The sequence below is a fragment of the Aptenodytes patagonicus genome, chromosome 3 (genome assembly GCF_965638725.1).
Source record: "Aptenodytes patagonicus chromosome 3, bAptPat1.pri.cur, whole genome shotgun sequence".
In the NCBI taxonomy this organism is placed as follows: Eukaryota; Metazoa; Chordata; class Aves; order Sphenisciformes; family Spheniscidae; genus Aptenodytes; species Aptenodytes patagonicus.
In genome coordinates, this window is record NC_134951.1 from 19,649,928 (window position 1) to 19,671,090 (window position 21,163).

Below are 21,163 nucleotides of genomic sequence, written 5' to 3' on the forward strand. Positions count from 1 at the left end.
TTAGATATTCCTAGTAACAAACTCAATCTGATTGCTTTCTCTTGGTTGACTTTATTGCACCTAGCAATCTAGGAGGCCAAGAATAGAAATTTCATTTAAAATATGGATATTAATGTTCCTAAAGATAGTCTATTACATGAGTAAGCTGTGTCACAGGCCTGAAGTAATTTTCTAGATTTTTTTTTTTTTGTCAAAGGAGAATAACTGCTTGGTTAGGAGTTAAGAGCTCTACATGCTTTTAGGATGAAATAGTTTGTCAGTATTAAAACTAGACAGGAAGAAAACTTTCAGAGGGAAGGAACTGAACCCTGGAACGTCTTTGAATTCCTGTTCCATATTTAATGAAAAGAACCCCCTGCCAAAGAACAAGTGTTTAACCATCAAAGGTATCCCACATTTCTTTTCCAAAATCCTTGGTTAACCTACATTGTCTACTAATACAGTATTTTGCCCTAGTTAATTTGCAAAGGCAGCCTTTTAGCTTCTTTCCAGCAGGAAACCAATTAATAGATTCAAGAGCAAAGCAGTGCTACTTTAAAAAATAAACAAAAGGGAGGAGCACAGTAGCTGGCTGCTGCTTCTCCAAGAGTTGGAACAAGCCATTTGTTTAAGAACTGGAGACCCAAGGGCAGTGCATTTCCTTTACACGGGTCAGCACAAATGGGAGCAAGAGCATCGCAACTTGAACAAAGGTGCTTGGTGGGCTTCAGATCTCATTTAGGTGGGAAAGGCCAGAGCAGTGCAGGAAGACCCCACAATGCAACAGAAGATGGGAAATTCAGGGTTTCTTTCATCCATACCAAACTCTGTTCTAAAGGGAGGTTTTTGCACCAGACATACTGCACCAGCTGTAAGCCAAGGCAATGCTACATAAGCTTTAAGCCTCTGAAGTCTAATAGCTGAAGTCACACAGTTGAGTTAGTGGGGAGTTCGGGAATACGACTGACAAAGCAACTAGGTCAGTAACTACCAGCACATTTGTAGTCTATCCATACTTTAAAAGAACAAAAAACCCAAACCCCACTAATGAAGGTCTACAGAAGACAGTGAAAATGAGAAGGACATGCAGACCAGGAAACATCCAAATACAAGATTTAAAAACATATAATGTTTTATATGTTATATGTGGTCAGCATAAGCTGACCACATGAGGCTTCTAATTATGTGGTTGTTAGCAAATGAATAAAAGTAAGTAACCATTTGTAAAAATGCCTGATAGAGATGACAAGAAAAATCAGTAGGAAAAAAAAATAATCACAAAGCAATATAAAAGGAACCAATTATGGTCACAGAAAAATAGCCCTAGAGCGAGAATTCAGGCTGCTGGGCAGAGACCTCTTCCCCCAGGCGCTGGTCAGCAATACAGGCTCTTGCACTTGGGCACAACATTTCAATACTGAGTGACAAACTGGACTTAACTTCTAAGCATAGGTTTAAATCAACTGAGCTGGATTGAGGAGGATGCACCAATACCTGCTAGTGACCTGAAATAACCAGGAGGCCTGGGTTCCTGCAACACCAGCAGTAGTCAGAGACTTAACAGATGGAAAAAAGCAGGCAGAGTGGTATGTAGTGCATAAAGCAATATAATTATCCTGTGTCACAGTTTGTACTCTCCTGCCTTCTCTACTAATACTCGAAATGAAGTGTTTTCTTCTGGGGAGATTGGCTTTGTGTTTTGGTTAAAGAAAGCGTGGTTGAAAAGTGGGTGTTGTGCTTGGAACAGCAAGCAGTGAGGTTTGAGAGGGCTCCAAGTTCCTGGAGAAGTTCCTTCCACAGCCCCTGAGAAAACTACTTTGCTTGCGCAGCTCAGCTCATGCCTGTGACAGACCAGCCACCCAACCTGCTTTTTCCTCAGCCTTGGGCTTTAGTCTTTACAGAAATGGGAACCAGCACCTCAAAATTATGACAGAGACATTAAAAAGACTACCGATTAACATGTCAATCAGCCTTTACCATGGTGGCAAAGGAAAGGGATGAAGCTGACAGGTCCCCTCTCTGAGATGCAGAGCTCTTTGGCAACTTCATTCCCCCTGGCAGTTCTTATCCTGCAGGATGGTTTCAAGCCAACCTGCAAATTCTATAGGAAAGTGAAACTGGATTGGGACATGCAGAAAGTGAGCCAGAATTAAAGAAAAAAGAAGGAAGAGCTTAATTTCTAGCTATTGGCGATGGGAGGAAGATTCAGTAATACTGAGATGACAGCAAACATGGAAAGACCTATTGATCCCTCTTGGGATCAATATACTAACACGAGAATCAAAAACTGATCAGAGATAAAATTAGAGGCCCCATTGTAACATCTGAATCTATGAAGGGGCAAGAAAATTTCTCAAGTACTGCTGTAATTAATTCGTGTAAGTTGCATTAAAAAAAAAGTAGAAAAAGTGGAAGTTCTGCTTGTGAAAGCTCAGGAACAGACTTTGTTATGCAGCAACGAGACCCTTTTGCACAAGACAGATGATTGCTACAAGGACTGGTATGCAGTGGTTGCCTAACTCTTCTCTATGAAGGTCAAAATACAAAACAGCAGACAAGTATCTTGACTTGTGCCTCTTTCCCTACTTTGTAGATTGCCAGTACATTCCAGCACATTTAAGTACTGGAATCCTACTGCTTTTCCCTGTTGCTTTGTGCATCTGCAGTAGTCAGTGTCCTCTACTCCCTTCACACTCCACTGACTCTTCCAACCCCTTCTTAACAGAAAAGTGGCCAGTTACACAGATACCTGGAACAAACTATTCAGAAAGCCAGTTTCACATATACACAGAATCTGTTCAAAAGTGAACATTTGCAGCCAGATTTCAGTTCTACATACTGCAAAAGGAGGGGAGATAATAACTCCCATTTAGTTTTTGGCATATGGTATAACCCCAAAACCTCTTATTCAATCTGAACTTACTAGAAACTAATACTAGGTTTAAAAACAAAAAAAAAAAACACAAAACAGCAACAAAAAAAGAAAAAGCCTCCAGTATTTGAAATATAACCCCAGAAATGCAACCCACAGCTATTTATTTCAATAGGATGCTAGGTTCTTCTGTAGTAATAGTGAGACATTCAGAACTAAGAATTAAAAACCTTGAAGACTGAAAAGCCCTTGCCTGGTTAAAACCACTCCATGTTGCTCTGCACAAGCCACAGACCCATACATATAAACAACCAGGCAAACAAAGGAATGCAGATGGCTCTAGAATGAACTGGTATAAATTACTTCAAAAATTTTGCTTACTAAAAAAAGTCATCTCCCACCTTTGAACTTTTCTTTGCTATTGGGGGAGATTTTTTTGTGGACTGAAGCCAATGAATAGGTTTAATTTCACATCCTGTTTCATGAAGTATAATTAAAAACAAACTTTACTTTGTGGCTGTCACCACAGCATGAGTTTGTCACCTCTGCAGTGCAGTTCTTCTTGTCACAGGCTGAAAAAAAACCCACTACTTGACTTTTGTAGGCAGATTATATTTACATATTTGATAAATTTCATTTTAGCTATCAAAGTTTTCTATGTTGGACTGAGCCAAGCTGTGCCTTTGGCTACTGCTACAAGACATAACATAATAATAGTGCAAATCATGAATGTGTCACTGGAGCTAGATCATCCACACTGCACACTTGTCACTAAATTATGGTACATTGACTCAGTTATAGAGGTCTCAGCTGCCATTAGGGTCACCGACAGCTACTTGGAAAACATTATCTTTATTTTGGCTTTGCTTCAGATATTTTGATCACTTCCTTCCACAAAAAAATGAAACATTATAACTATTTTAAGGTTATAAACAATGAGATAGAAATAAACAACTCCATAAGAAAGCCCAACAATTTCAAGCCAACACCAGATCATTAGAGAAGAATTTTGCCTTTTACTGGCAAACTCTGACTTTCCCCATCTGCTCCCCTCTCCCTACTAATGAGCAGGAGCAAGCTCTGTCTATGAAAGCATCTCTAAAGATGACGAGATGCACAAGCTTTTCTCTAGATCCTTAGGAAAGATCAATGAGTTCTGCCACTATGTTCACTATTGCACTGACAGGAGCGGTGGGCTCCTTGCCTGCTAGATAAGGAAAACCAGAGGGCAACAGTCCTCTGCTTTGTGTTAATAGCCTGAACTATGTATGGTATGTTTTTATTCATTACACAAATACCTCATGATCATCCGTATGCCACAAGTATTTTCCAATACAGAGCTCTGCCAGGATATGCTCCACTTCAGTAATCCTTCAGAGCCATTTCAGTGAAATAGGGTTGGCGGGCAGCAGAAAGATTAAAAAACTCAAGGCACATTTCAGCTATGTATGTACACAATATGTCAGAGCTGCTCTCACACTGATCACAGAAGTCCACAAAAGATCATAGAAGTCCACAGTTGTTTCACATTTGCCAGAACAATGACACTAAAATGAGGTTTCTACTTCTTTAAGAAAAAAGAAAGACCAGCTCTGCATGCTTTTCCAGAGACTGGACACAGGTCCTGAGGTACTTTACACACACTTTTCCCCTTGTATTGCAGAAAAGGGGATATGGTGCCTGGAGAGGTTTGAGGATCTTTAGAAACACCTCAGCAGAAAACTAAACAAACAGGGAGTTGAGCAGTTGCAGCTGCACTGCTGATAAGAAGATGGTGGGGAATGGGTGCAGAGGCAGACCGCTATGCCTGAAGGCATGGGACTCTCAGGGAGAGGGATGGAGAGCTGATCTCAGGGATGGAGGCTAATGGACCTTGGCTTATTTAGCTTCGCACGTGGAGATCAAGAAGAGATTAGTCACTCCCTGAATACACGATGCAGGGTGACATGCATCACACCATGGGAGAGGAATTATTTAAGCGAAGAAGACATCATTGACTACAAGGACAGACATGTATAAACTTGTCATTGTCCATTTATTATAGAAACTTTCTTCAAGTTTTTAAGTATCAGAGATGCATTACATGTTTCTATTACAGCTTTCCAAAAGTAGGGGGAGCAGAAATACTGATCACTCGTAAACTGAAAGTTTATGAAGGGAATTACACTATCTACAGCCCAAACTGAGAGAGACCCAAGAAATCCTTTCCACTTCTCCGTATTTAAATTTTAAATCAACTAGTTAAAATATAAAGAAAGCAATGAAACCGTAGAATTGTGGTTTGAACCTCAACTTGCTTTTTAAGCAAGGGATATGGAAAACAATATCAGACATTTTGGTTTTAAATTAAATTTAATCTCTCTTCCTTTTTTCCCTGTTTTGTTTTTCTGCTAGTAAAAAAGATTGACAAAAAAAGATTTTTTCACTTAGTACTAAAAAAGTGAGCAGAAAAAAACCCAGATTAAAAATATTTTAACAAGTTTTACAATTAAACAGTACTTCTTTACACTAAGAGATGTTACTCAAGCTGTGCATACAGCTTGTTACAGTAAAACCTCAATACTTAAATTCAAGCCAATGAGGGCATGAGTATGTTTTCTTCACAAGAGGTTTTTCTTGTGATCAGAAAAAGTCAAGCAAGAACATCATTACACTTCGATAATTAAGCCAAGAACATGAGTTTCAAAGGAAAGGAGAAAAAAAATTAAAATCTGCCAGTCTGTAAGTATATTACTTTTCAATACTATTTCCAGAAGGTGCATGCATGTGAAAGTGGCATTGCTTGGGAAAATGGAAAGCTATCAACAGCAAATCATGAGCTCAGGCAAATGAAGACACTAAAAATGTCATTATTTCTGCATATAGCCATGTATTAGAGTAAGCATAATGCAGCACTTCCAGCTCTAGTGATATTTACAGGATGATCTTTTCCAAACTGCAAACAGAGAAATGGACAGACTTTAATTATTTAAACAGAATTTTTACTGCCTTCTAGAAGACAAGAAGACAAATATGTGCTACTTTTTTTTTTTGATTGACTGGAAATGCATTTATCAAATATATCAGCAATTTGCTATGGAGTACATATAGATCTGTAGCCATCTCAAAAAAGAAATCACTTTTTTATTATCTCACTTCCTTATTTGGAGTATGGATTTACTGCTGTTTAAAATCGAAAATGTAGTATTGTGGGATATTAAACTATTAAATCAAGGACCATATATGAAAGCAAAACAAGCTCTGTTATAGAGATATAAAGATACATAGAGACAAGATAGATACATTTTTATAGAAATATAAAAATAAAAGACTATAATAATAATATAAAACTAATTTTAGGTAGTACCGTAAAACTGTGCTTTGAAGACAGTTATCGAACTGCACCAAAACAAGTCTTTCTCTCTGCACCTTGGACTTTGCTAGGAAGTTAACTAGAATGCAGATTTTGTTGTTTTCCTACATTTAACTGTTAAATGAACCAACCCTTTTCATTCCAGAGCTCCATAATTAAAAGCAAACTTTGACAAATTCCCTCCTCTAATATTCTGGGCTATGTGGTTTTGATTTTTAGGGGGGAACAAAACAGCAATTCCAAAAACTATAAAACCCATCTCTCAGGCACCTTCCCCACCCTCCCCTCACCCCCCGCCCCAGGTCCTGTTGGCATAAGAGTCCTATGAAAGACTGGAAACTGCATCTGTCTGTGCCCAAGCCAAGTGTTGTCAAGACAGTCAATGCAAACGCCTACCACAACAATCTCTCCTTTGTCAGTCACAGGGATCCCATGAGAAAGCACCAACCAGTCTAGGAATTCGGCTCAAGGTAGTGTTAGACAAGCCTGAAAAACAAAAAATAAAGGTCAGACTTTAATTAGATTGACTGTATAAAACCGGAACTAACAGCTCCATTCTGTCAATGAGCTTTTAAATTGTGTGGTGGCACAGGTGGTCTTAGTGCAGAAAGACAAAATTCACCTCTTAACCCTTTTACTCTCTGCCCTTACTGGCTCAGTTTGTACTTATCAGCTTGGGAAGACTAATTCCATCACACAAGAGATTTTTTTTTATTGCAATAGCCTGAAAAAAAAAAAAAAAACACATTTTACTATCATCTTACATAGCTGCAGCCCCCATGATCCAGAACTTCAGGAAAACATACTCTGAAGGATCACAAATTGTATCCAGCACTAGGTTTAGGGACTTATGTACAAAACCAACAGTGAACTACAACAACTTCCCCACACACTTAGCAAAGCATTTCTAGAAACTGTACCAAGAAAACATACATACAAAACCACATACAAAGCCCAATACTTTGAGCAAAATCAGTCTGTAGGCAGAGCATTTTAATAAATGTGATGAGATGCCAGGGACAAGGAAGAATTCAGAACACAGCAGTTGGCAGGAGTCCTACTTTCACTTCAAGCTATTTCCCATTTTCAGATTTATCCAACAGTATTATTTCTGAGAGAGAACTTGTGAGCTCAGTTCCTTTCCAGTGAATACTCAGAAAACCTGTATCCTCAAACTAAGTCTGTAGTTTTTAGCGTAAAACCTGTCCTTTATTCAAATCTAAAAAGAGGCAGCTTTGGCATTAGTTTATAGCCAAACATGCAAGATTCTGGTCTTCCTTATTCATCTTAAGTTTTAAACGACATGCTATTTAAAAATACTTGTAATTATCAAAGCGTGCATTAACCTTTGGAACTTCTAAAAATGAGCATTTAGTTTCTGCTAAATTTCTCATCCTCCACTCTGATTTCCATTTAGAGGGATGTGATATGGAAAAAAATATCTGCCATACTTTTAGAAAAAAAGCAAAACAAACAGTAGATGAAGGAATAGCCTGACAGCTTAGGCAACCTTTAATAGAACAAGCTCAGATACATGCGCACTGCAACATTTTAGGCTACTAATCAGTTATTCAACCAACAGTTGTTACCAAAAAGACGTTCCCTCCTCCCTTCTTTGCACATTCTCCTAAGTTTAACCTTCCCCTCCTACTTGCTTCTTTGCCACAAATCCTGCTTGAAAATTAGGAAATCTGACAAAATTGTGTTATTGCCCTCTTCCCACATTCTCCTGACATTTTAGGAGGAAAAAAACTGTGACAAAATCTATTTTCGTTACAGTATATCTGCTTGTAAAATAAGAAAACAGCTTCCTGGAGCTTAGGGTCAGAAGGACCATTGGATGCATTAGCTTGTTAACCTGAACACCACAAGTTATTACCCATTTCCCAAGTATCCTGAAAGCAAGACAAGTAACTTGTACATGGCTAACAAACATTGCCCGGGCACATGACCTGCCTTGGGCTGGGCACCTCAAGAGATCCACCACTTTCTCTAATGGTAGGAAGGGCAATTTGCTGGTTTGAAGAGCTGCAGCCCTTCACCTTCTTTCCTTTTAGAATTTCAGCCACTGGTTCTAGTTATGCCTCTTGCTCTTTAAATGGGAGGAGGAAGAAAATAAAAAATAAAAAAGGAAAGTAGAAGAAATTTAGTACAAGATACTGTCTTGTCAAGGCAGCTAAGATGCTCAGTCTCTTCTCATACTGTCGGGGTATGGTTTGTTTTTAAGCTGCCTGCAAACTCCTTTCCTACAGCTCTACTACAGATGTTTTCCAGCTCTTCTGCCAGCCCTTCTTCTTCCTTAGCACAAAACTTGTCCTGGCCAGTACTCTCAGTCATTGCATCAGCTTCATCCAACTCAGGCATCTCCTGACCTCTTTATTCCTCTTAAAATCTTGCCCTTGCCAGCACCTCACTCAGCACTTCACTAATCGCTCCACCAGCACTGCCTTCCTGGGGCCCTCTTCTCCCACTATCTGTCAAAGGCAGGAGCGATCCTGAGGAAACAATTTCCTCTATCAGCAGCGTTTGTCTCTCCTCCTGTTTGCTTCTGGACAATCTCTTCCAGCCACAAAAATCCAGTTATCCTCTCTACAGAGGGACCTCACAGATTTACCTCCTATTCCAGGCCTCTCTCTCCTTATCCAAACTGGAAATTTCAGTCCTCCTCTCTGAAATTTCCTTGGAGATATCCAGCTACTAGGTTAAGCTCTACAGAGAGCCAGACAAACCTCTTATCTCTCCTCCCACACAAGGCTTTCCCAAGAGGCTTTTCCTTGGTTAGCCAGCATCCTGCCAGTCCCCCAGCCTGCAGGCTGATCACGATATTCAACAAGAACCTGTACATCTAAATCCTGTAGAAAGAACATGCATAATACATAAAATGCAGTCTTTTCCTTCTGATCTGTCAGACAACTAAAATGCTCATCGGGCACTCAGGATCTTCCTCCTTTTCTTGGGCTTCAACCAAGAAAATTTGACTTTGAGAAGTATTTCTGAAGGGACATAAGCAATAGTCGTCTCCCCTGAACGCCGCCTTGCCATTTTAACCCTTTTTTGCTATTTAATTAATGTAAAAACCCCAAACTCCTCCTCCATAATTTTAATAGCCTTCTCAGCCTGTTTTCTCTTGATCACTTTTTACCAGCATTTAAGAGCCAGCTGCCTACTTCTGATCAGCCGGTGACATTGTCCTCCATCACCAACAGAGCAATCTATCTCAGAGATGGACCTGACAGATCAATCCATCCAACCTGTTTTAGACATTTGTCTTTGGATGATATGAAGTCTGTCCTAAAATTACCTGGACAGGGATCCTATAATTAGAAATAAAACAAATGGGGGGGGGGGGGGAAGCTGCTCACACCCCACCCTTTCCACATTAAATCACTACCAGGAATTTTTTCAGCACTAACAATTCTTGTGGCTCTTTTTGTAAACCTCCTGCAGGTTGTCAAAAGACCTTTCAAAGATGTGAAAACTAGGACCAGGTACAGAATTTGAGTATTAATGTCATTAATGCTGTGCAGAAAGAAAAATGTTTCTTTTATAAATCCCATCAGCCAAGGATTAAATTAGCCCTCTCTCCTCTCCCTGCAACAATGAACTGGTAACTTAAAGTTTTGTATCCAATACAATCCCTAATACCTTTGCAGAGTTGCTGCTCTCCAGGATGCAGTCTCCCACGCTATGGATGTTCAGAAAACTTGTCACTGAAACCTAACTGTATTCAGCCACACCCTGCATACCTACCTTTCGTTTTACTCATCAAAAAGAAAGAAATAATTCTTTGTGACCGCTTACATATCATTAAAAACTGGGAATGACAGACTGGTAAACAGCATAATCTGCCTTTTTTTTTTTTAAGCTTGTGTCTTACAAATGAAACTGTTAAATGGTGTCTGGTCTGGGCCCAGTCCTTCTGCAGCATCTTGATTCCCAGTTTATTTCCCACAGACATCTACTTGTTTGTATTTCACAGTCAGCTGCTGCTCCATTCACCCAGCATGCTTTTGCTGACATGCTGTAATGGTTTTCCCAAAAAGAAAGCTCTATTGTACAGAGCCACAAGCTGACAGGCAGAATTAGGAAACCTGTGTCAGGCTCAGCACAGGACCAGTGACAGATGCGGAAAGAAAGGCTGTGGGATCTGCTCTGTATTTGTGTGACAGCCCGTGGTTCATCTGTTTTTTGTGTCAGCCGAGAGTAGCTAGGGGGCATGAACGGCCGTGAAACTCATCTCCCTCCACTTCATCCTGTCAGAGCTGATGATGCCGCTCACCGCCCGGCAGCCACAGGGTCCAAGGAGGAAAGCTTAAGGACGCACAGGAAAAAGGATGAAGTTTGACAGGTTATATGCACAAGAGGGAATTTCAGCTTTGGATTCTTTACTTATGGCAGTGACAACATGTGATTACACAAAACATGATGTCCTCACCAGCCTCCTTAGCCTTGCCAGGAGACTGCATTTCGTACAGTCCTACACTGTCACCCCTACAGAAAAAGGGAAGGACCGCAGGGTGAAAGATGAGATCCCTCGGCAGCAACAGCTCCCACAGGCGCCAGGGACGCGATGCACTCGTCACAGGGAAGTTCTGCTGTGCAAGGTATTTACATGCCGCAACCAAACCAAAGTCCTGTGATCCCTGTGCCAGAGAGGTTACATAGTTACATCTTGAAACACTTAAGCAGAACTTAAGCGCACAGTTTAGTGAAGAGAGAAGTACATACGAGCTTTGGGTAAAGCTCCTTGCTGCTCAGAGTCAGCCTAACTCTGCTGTCATTCAAGCCAGGAGGTGAAATTCCCATGTACTCCCTGGAGCAGAGTCTGAAGCTGCTCACCCACCACAATCCTTCCCCTTATGACCTCAGGTTTACATATCCCACATCGTTTTCTCTTGGCAAGCATTATTCAGGTTACCACAGCTGAACAGTTATTCGGCTGGCTGGTTCATGACAATAAGATGCTTTTTATCAGATCAGATGTGGGAAGCTCTTTAAAGGCTTTTTACAGAAAGCAGCTACGTGATTTCATGAAGACAGAAAAGCTCAAAGCACAGTGATAAAAGGTATTTTAATAGATCCGTTCATACTAATACATGAGATACTGTGTGCTGAAAACAGAGAAATATATTACATTTCTAACATGATAGGCCAGAAGATTTAAATTACTAGCTTTGCTTTGAACCTGACAGCTATTACTACTCTACTAACTCCTGGATGCACTTGCAAAAGCAGCCTTGTCATTTTAGATTTGTAAGAAGAGGTAGTCTTAACTTGGATTTAACTACCAGGTTTACTATAATACGTGCAATAGAAAAAGCACACACAATTAAGCCTTCATGAGAAGACAACTCCCCACACACACACACCTGCTTATTAAAAAGTTGGAGTGGAAAATGTCTTCCCTGTATTTATTTTTTCTTCCAGTGAAGAACAAACAATCAACACCTGCTGTTAACATAATGAAATCAGCATTTCATATTTATCTTACTGTAGAAGGTTTTGTAATCCTTCCAGATGATCTTCAAATGCAGTAAAGTTGATGAAATATTGTATGGATTCCTATAAAAAGGGAGATATACGCATATCATAACACTTTGAACAGTCTTAATACTGTGTAGGAAGAAATGCTTTTCCCATGTAGCTTGCTAGTCTAGTTACTTAAGGAGAAATATTAAAAAAATTTGACTATGATTTGGAAGGAAGAGCCAAATGGTGTAAAAATGGCTGAATTTTGGGAAATTTCTATCCATCCCTCAGACACGTATGAGAAAGTAAATCCATTTTTTAGTTCCTCAATTGCAAATATTTTTTAAAGCTATTGTTCACTTGAAGTACTAAAGAGAAATTAAACAGGAGTCTAAGGACAGGTTCAGGGTGACCTGGAATTCTACACAGATTTAACCTGACCTCATTTTGACAGTCAGTCAAAGGGACCAGAGAAGTTGCTGCTCATCTCAGGTACTTTGAAACACACAAAGAATTTGACTGGAAAAAAGGTAAGTGGTTTTGGGTTGGGGTTTTGTGTTTTTTTTCTTTTTAATGAAGGAAATTGTCATTTTCAATACCCTAGATTCACATTCCTGCAGTCCTGAAGCACCTACATTCCCTCTTGAAACCTGAGCACACAAGAGATTGACTGGGTGAAGAGAAATACACGGGGCAACTTCTTTTGGACTACAAATTGTCCACGCAACAGAGGTACAACTGCATTTTGTATAGTCTACAGCCAGATGGATAGACTTGGCAATGGTTTGATCACTGCTGACTAGCAGTGAGCTACACAGCCAAAACAGAGGCAAAAAAGGAGGCAAGAAGAACTTGATGGAACAGTGTTATCACTGTAACTATCACTATAGGCATACGCTCCCTATATCCCCAGAACTTTGTGGGGGTACTCTCCCTACACCTGTTGGATTAGAGCTGTACAGTGACTGCCAGTGCTCCTCCCCTGTATCTTGTGTTGTATCAGCACATTGACCAAAGGTGCTTTATCAGTTGAGAGGACTATGGTCTTTTGATGGAAAAGGAAGTTGGATATGTGATTTATCTTCTGTTTTCTGCCTCAGGTTTCCCATGTAGCCTCAAAACCAAGCCAACCAACCAACACCCCCCTACACACACAGGAGAACATAGGGAGAGAGCATAAAAGACGACGGAAATGATTCAAACAAGAATCGTCAGGAAGGAAAATACAGCTCTGTATACAGGGTACACAGCCCCTTCTCTCTGTACACTGTTACTCATTTATAGCATGGCTTGCAATGCTGTAATTCTTAATGCCACAGTAGTCAAAGGCCCCCATTCAACCTGGCTGCCTCCATGGCTAACACCAGACAATCCTCCAAGAAGGTTCTGAAATAACTCACATCTTCCTGCCATACAGTACTGCTCACTCATTTACAGACACACCAAGCCTTTACATGTTAAGAGTGCATACACTTTTAAGATGTACCATCAGATGCCCAATGCTCTTGTTCATTTTGAGACAGATTGCCCTGAAGCCACTCTCTTTGCATATGTGGTACTTCCCCAGAATAGATGACATCTGCGAAAGCATACTGCATTGAGAGGAAAACCACTATATTTACATTATACTTTTCTGAGGAACTCATATCTTGTTTTCTTTGCCAGTTCCATTATATTACTTAACTGTTAACTTCCATAGGAAATGTCAACATTCAAAACCAGCAGTATTTTTGGAAATAGTTTATGCAAAGTATCCCTATTTCAAAATATCCTCATTTCCTTGTTTCAGTGTACTGAATGGCTGCTGAGTAGGAAGAAAAAATGAAACTGGAGGAGGTTTTTTGTATTACTATTATTATGAAAAGTAACTGTTGTTTTAGAGAAACATGAGAACAGTATATTTTGAAAAAAGTTCTCAGGCAAATCAGGGAATCTCTTCTGACCCCTGCAGACTTCCCATCACTGTAGCTTTAAATATATTAGTTTTAAATGGCAGGAGCCACCTCAATTAAAGAGAAAGTCAATTAGCTACTTAGACCTCCTAAGCATATAATGATGCAATCACAGAAGATACAGTTACCATGAAGTTCTCTTTAGCTTTTATAAATGCATCAAAACATGATGTGCCTATATCTGATGTCTGTATTCAAGGTAAGAGGTCCATACCAGACAGGAACCTAGGTCTCAATTATTTCTTATTGTCACGTTACAGCATTTACCATTTTCAAGTACTAGAGTTCTGCATATCTTCACTGAATGGAAATAATCAAACTTCTGATGAATGTCTAGGAGAGATCTCGAGGAACCTCCGATTTTCTCCCACTCAAGCACTGCAACATTTGGACAGCAGACAAAGACTTCGGCTAACATGAAACACCTACGCTCAGGTCTACAGCTTCTCTGAAGAGCATTTCCCACATGTTTCTTGGAAGATCTACTTGCTGATGATCAGATACTAACCTCCTGCAGCCTTCCAGCAACTTTCAAGCACACAGATACCTACTGTCTTCCCAATCACCACCCCAAATACCTGTTTAGAGGTGGGCCGTTTAGAGGTGGGCCGTTTAGAGGTGGGCCGTTCACTTTTAGCTTCAGGTAGTTCTCGGTATGTCCTTTAAGCCGCTCTCTTCCATCAGATAAACACTGACCCCACAGCCTTATTCTGTATGTGCTGGTTTTCCCCTTCTTCTCCCAGAGGGTGGGCGAGCAGCAGCCTGCTAAGTGAAGGAATGGGCCATTTTGACTTGCTAGCAGTTTTACACGGGCCTTGCAGTAATGCAGGCAGTTACACAGGGAAAACATAGGGCTGCTCTTTCTGAAGCAATTAGGTTGTACTTTACTTAAAGGTTATTTTCTTGGTTTGCTTCAGACCCTCTCCCTCCCCCCCCAAGATTAACAACTTGTTAGCATAATTGGCAAACATTAAAGAAACAAAAAACAAAGTCCATAAAACATTTATTAGAAATCTTTAAACTATTAAAGATCTAGACCTTGCTGTAACCTGGCAGGTTTCTACTGTCTTTCATTTAAGCCTACTTCCCTTAAGTTTCTTTGACTGTAAAGATTTTTTTTTTTTTTTTGAGGAGAACAAGAATTTCCTTTCTTTCATATCAAACTCCAGATACTGTGAATTCTTCAAATCCTCCATAACCAGTAGGGCTGGACAACTCCTGTCACCTATGTTAAGGGAATCATATGAAAGCTCCCTCCATAATGAGAAGACAAGTGGATTTTCATGTTAGTTGAGGTGACTTCGATAGGACATCCTGATGCACACATCCACATATTGTTTTACCCTGGCACTCTCCAAGTTGTAATTTTAGTAACACTCTTGTCCAGGGTAGCAAACACACTGTTTTGTTGTTTTTTTTTTTTTTTTCTTCTCCCCCCCCCCAAAAAAAATAGCACCATCTTCACCCTTCTTCCACAGTTCAAGATCAGAATTAGTTGATACCACAGTGAGAAATACACAGTCATTTCAATGAAAAGAATAGTTCAGTCTCAAGGGGTGAGAAATTAAGCTGTATGAGAAAAGATAATAAGGTGAGAAGAAAAAGCAGAGATCCTGGATGACCCTGCTGCCCTTCCAGCGATCACTCCTGAAGATGCCACTAGCAGCAGCATTGCCTGCCAGAAAAATGGTACATCGCTGTTATTAGCACAATGAGGGGACATGATGGTTTGACTCTTCCTTATATTGGCAGATACATTGAATCATCCCATCCAAAAGCAACAATTCCCATTAATGAAAGTAACAAGGACAGGCCTGCATTGATCTGGAGACCAGTACAGTAGAATCATGGAGGAGAAGAAAACAAAACCAAACCAAAGAAACCCCCAAAAACCCATGCAGACCTTTCAGACAAGAGAAAACAAAACTGATCTTCCCAAGAAAGGGCAGCCCCTGAAAACACATCTACCTGTAACTATAATAAAGCTTCATAGCAGTAGTCTAAATTGAAAGGCAGGGAACACAGTCATAAACATTCTATTTCATTCAAATCTGTGAACTTCAGCTGTTTAAGGAGCTAATGGAAATGTGAAGTGACTGGTGAAAATATTTAGCGCTAACTGACAGTTTGCTAAAAAGACTATCACACTCTTTGGATTTATGAGTCGTCTAAGGATTTGTCATAACTTGATTTTAAGCTAAATATCTAACGTGAACTGAAGCTACAACTACATTGCTGCTCCCTCTGAAGTGCTATTTTTCAAAGGCAGTATCAACCTGGAACGAAAGATGAGAGAGAAATGGGTTATCACCCTACTAACGTCTCTTCGCAGATGCAAAGGGAACAGTAAAACAAGCAAGAACTATACGTTTCACTCTCAATAACAGTCACTGGTAAAATGTTTGAGAATAGATTTTCAGACACAAATCCATGCAAAGTATGTGGCCGACACTGCTGCTCCAGTGGGACATCATCACATCATGGAAGAAAGGAGATAAATATGGGAGGTTACATATTCTGAACACCACCACAGCTGATGCTCAGCGATGGCAGCAATTCGATGCGAGCCAAGCTCTGGCGGCAATTGCTCAGGCAAGCAGCGGAGGTGAGAAACTGCAGCAGAGAGAAGGATGAACTCACACTGTGGAGAACGGCTCCCTTGAAGCCAAACAGATCCAAAGTACAGGGCACAACCGAACAGACATACTGGAGCCAACAACAGCATGGACAGGTGCCAGGGTCAGCAGCACTCTTTAGTGCAAGCCTCGCACAGCACAAATGCTCCTAGTATAATGTTTCCCAAGGCCGGGGACTGTCACATCGCAAGATAAAGAAAAACAAACTAGCTTGGAGCCCCGAGATAAACTTACACCCTGCAGGTGAGTATGAACAGATGAAAAGCCATGAAAGGCTTTTAACTGTTTATCAGAGCTGCAGATGAGATAATGCACACCGCGCCCTTAGGAAGTGGTCGGTGTCGACACATGTAGCAACTACAAAGTTCACCATGTTGTGCTTAACAGCCTTTACAGATTTCACCTTTCAGTGATTAATAGGAAGCGTTGCCTGGTTTGTTTTACCTGCAGCTTACCTGAGGCACAAAGGCTATGACCCCAGCTTGGTCTTAGGAGCAAGCAGAGCCCAGAAGGCTCCTGACCGGTTTGTTCCATGCACATGTGGCAAAGTTGCCAGTATCACCTTGATCCGTCAGGAGCCCTCCGGCATCCGCCCAGGCAGCCCCTGCAGCACACTTGCAGTGTTCCTCCTGCCTGCACAGCTGGCAAGTCTGGTCCTGAGGATCACCTGAGACCAGACCTCAAGACGCAGTGAGCACCAGTCTGAGCTGGCACAAGCATCCTGGGGCAGTGACCATCGTTATCCTACCTCTCCCCTCCAGCCTTCCAGCTGCAGCTAGTGAAACCTAGTGGATGTCATCACTACATCTTTGCTAGAGAGATACACACACACAACTAGGAAACAATGATTGACACAAGCATAACCTAGTAATTTAAAGTAGAGAGAAATGTCATCTGCAAGCCTTTCAAAATCTAAGATGTCAACAAATATCAGAAGTACAAATAGCATCAGAAAAAAATGGAAAGCTTTAAAGTTGTGGGGTTTTTTTTAAAAATTAAATATGGACTGCCTCTCCGCAAATCTAACACATCTTACACGTATCCTCAACATGTACATTTGGTCAGCACTTTTTCCACAAAGGTAAGAAAGGACAGTACACAAAGGTAAAAGTAATGCATAATTAATCTAAAGAAAGTAGGCTTAGGTGTTTTCTCCTCGAGGCTCCAAATGCATGACAAGAAATATATTATACATGAAGGAAGATGATGGCACAACATTAATTGTCAGCATGAAGAAATAAACAGAAGACCATAAGATGTATTCAACAGAGATAACTGTGCAAAAGTGATCAGCTAATTGAAAGGGTCACACAGGGTATGTTTATGCAAAACAAATACAGAGGAGAAATACGGAAATAAGACTGAACCATTTCAGTTTGTGTCCTATCAAGTAACATGCTCTATTCAGAGAACTATTGTTATACAAGACAACTACAAGAATCCTAAAAGTTTCTGGGTCTCTAGAAGAATTGCTATTACAAGACAAAATTAATAAAAGAAATGAGAGTTAAAATAATTATTGGAACAAAAGGGAATTAACATAAGCAGCACATTATTGTAATATATGAAGAACAGTATTAGAATATGTTTTTTAAAAAAAGTCTTTTCTTTCTCATCATGCACTTTCTGCAGTATTATAAAGCTATTTGGGGCTAAAGACTAAACACTTGCTCTTCTTCCATATTCAAAATTGTTACAAAAATATCCAAAGAGGAAGTAACAGTCTAATTTGAGATAGGGTAAAAAAACAGGAGCACAATATAAGTTGATTCGTGAGCAACTGACCCAGTAAAATCCAGTTTCCTAGGAATGTGTGTCAAAGTTGTAGGAAGAGTTCAGACTGCAATCTCTCCTTCGGCAGGTATCTTTCCATCTGCCTAGGCTGCCTACTGCCAGAAAACTTGTAGGTTTATTGGAGATAAGCTTCTACCCTCTCACAAACGCAACTGGCATTGGTCAAAAGGTTTAGAAGTCACTAAGAGTGAGAGCGAAAGACAGACATTCACAGAGAGTTGCACATGATCTCTCTTTTCTCAGAAAACCAAGCTAAAAATATATACACACTGACTGCAAATAGCTTGGTCTTGAATTTGCAGGATTACAGGATTGTTACAGGATTGCACTGGAGACATAAACCTGACCACACAAGTCTCAGAGCATTGCTCTCATTCCATCTGGATGGATGTGTTTCTTAATGCAGGTATAGAGAGATGAAGGGAAAACTGTTTCCTTAAGTAGCAATAGAAGGAAAACCAGAAGTAAATAACATTCATTTTCCTCCTAAGAGGAGGTAAACACTGTCTAAAGCATCAAGCCCAGAAAAATACAATTGCCTCAAGCAATATGGCATGACCCCTCCTGTCGCCCCAGGGAGTAGGCATTTCACCCCCACCACAACAACTACCCTGCCTGGCCACTGTGACTGGGCAACCCTGCCTGCAAATGGGACGCAAATTCCTCCTGGAGGGCCTGATGTCAGGTACACCCCTGAGTACCTGGCAATAGCTGGGCATTTCCCCAAAGTCCTTCAAGCAAGAACATCTGGCCAGACTGCAGGCTCAGGGCAACACAGATCCACCACCCTGAGTTACTCTGGGGATCGCACTGCATGTGTAGCTTCAGCACTCGTCTAGCAGGCTCAGCTATGGCAATAACAGAAAGACTGATCTGCCAGAAAGATCCTTTTAAATACCAGAAAAAGAGAAATGGCCCCAGGCTCCTCATCATTGGAAGTGTTCAAGGTCAGGTTGGATGGGGTTTTGAGCAACCTGATCTAGTGAAAGATGTCCTTCCCTTGGCAGAGGGGTTGGACTAGATGATCCTTGAAGGTGCCTTCCAACCCAAACCATTCTGTGATTCAATAACCTGGCTTCCTCGCCACTTCTGCTACCCCACCAGGAACAGGCTGCATGGGTCTGCCACAGTTTGTGCATGCCAACTACCTGCAACAGGAGGAGGCTTCTCCGAGTCTGCACTGTTCAACAAAACAAAAGCTTCATTATCAGCATATCCAAATCTGAAGAGGATGTACCTCAAGGGCAACATGCTGAGAAAAAGAAAGACACCAGAAGTCATAATAAGGAGTGCTTCAGGAAAGCCAGTGTGGGTGGGACAGTATGCGATCACTTCTGACAATTCTGCCAGATCCACCCCCACCAGACATTGTTTAGAGAAACTTAAGGGTAAAAAAAATATTTTATATATATATATAACATCATATAACTTATAAAATATTATATATAACGTTTCATGTATATACACACATATATAACTATATATAAAAAGGAGACTAATATTTCTGAGATGAAGAAATCTACATATGGTTCCCCCTCTATGGATCCTCACCAGCAATAAAATGAAGCAGACCGTCTGGTAAACAGCAACAGTAGAAATAATAAGCATAGGAAGAAGCTGATCACATAACAGATTATGGTGGGCCAATAATGGATTGTTGCCTTAATATACTTTCCTAAATTCATCTTCATATTCCTCACTAGCTAAATATAAGAGTCCTCCACAAGGGCTGGATGCGTACAACAGTTGTCAGGTATTATCCAATTCTTATGCTGCGGATGACCTATTTACTAGGAGGCTGGAGCTGGGATAAAGGCAGCTGAAACTCTCTCCAAGAACCACAGTGATAGCTTTCACAGATTGTAGTTTGTTGTTGAGTTTTATGACAACAGAAAATAACCCCAATATTCCAGAAACAGAATAGTCAGTAAAATTTCCAAGTGAAAGTCAAGAGTAAATATTAAAACTCCAAATATTTGGAACCTAGCTGCTCACAAGCAAAGCTGTGATCAATGCAAACAAAGTTGAGCACTTGGATATAGCGAAAAAAATTATGCCTGAACCTGCTAGGTCAGAATCTGTTATTTTCCAGACAACCTGCAAGACCCATCTTCACTCCCAAGAATTTCAGATGATCCTTTGGATATCATAGGGTAGAGAAAGGCTATATTAAGTAAGCTTTAGTCCATTTCTTCGATCATAAGTCATTTCCATTCAATACAAACAAGATGTAGTTGTATTAAACTGTGGTACCTGGAGGACAACAGCAAAGTATTTTAATGCAACAAGCTACCACTCACTTGCTATTCTTTAAATGAAAAGATGGAAACGATGCTATAAAAAGGAAATAACATAGAACATAGAATAAATAAGACTAGAACCATTTGATGAGAATTTTTTCCTCACAGTAAATAAAACTACCAGACACATTGGTTCACTTTTTCTGTTCCTCATTTTCTTCAGCCTTTTTGAGAAAGGACACTTATGGTGTCACCACCATAAATGGCACCATCAGCAAACAATCAAGCTATTTGAAAACCCATTTTGTACTAGCACTGCCAGCTCCAGTATTCACTGACTGCATATGCAGAAAAACTGTAAGCATTTCTGATCCGATCCGATTATGAGATAGAAAAATCATTCCCATTACTTCGCAGCATGCAGCCAGAGGAGCAAGTGTATTTTCAACAGCTCCTCCCAGCCATCAGAAGTGAAAAATAGAAATTATCGTTACGATGTTTTTGTCTGATCTCCTTCAAAAGGTCAGGGAAAGATGAACATTATTAGCTCCTTTCTGCAAAGCAGAATAGAAAAGGATCCTGTCTTATAAAAAGAACAGCTGACCACGGCCTAAGTTAGACACAGCATGTGTCTAGTGAATGCTAAACCATTCAAACTGAGTGGTGGGTTGGTTCGTAGTTGTTCTCCATTTCCTTTTTGTAACTCAAGATACAAAAAAGAATACAGTTAAAAGCAAATCTCCTAATCAAACCATAGACTATTAACTCAACGGACTAACTATTAATACTATTCCACAGGAAACATGGTGAGAAATCTAACTGGTTCCAATTCCCCTGCTACATCAGGTCTCTAGGAGAGAAATGGTCTA

General features: G+C 40.4%; 1 protein-coding gene across 2 annotated transcripts in view; it reads right to left on the minus strand.

Moving 5' to 3' along the window:
• The window catches only part of RNF144A (ring finger protein 144A), a 69,563-nt gene that overhangs the window by 45,861 nt on the left and 2,539 nt on the right, over positions 1-21,163 (minus strand). Inside the window, exons 1-2 of one of the 2 annotated variants that reach the window (XM_076332823.1) lie at positions 14,203-14,222; positions 6,600-6,689 (exon numbers count right to left, since the gene is read on the minus strand). The gene's annotated coding sequence lies outside the window, so the exon portion shown is untranslated. Of the gene's footprint in view, positions 1-6,599; positions 6,690-14,202; positions 14,223-21,163 lie in introns of those variants that run through there. The other variant, XM_076332822.1, reaches the window with a different exon arrangement.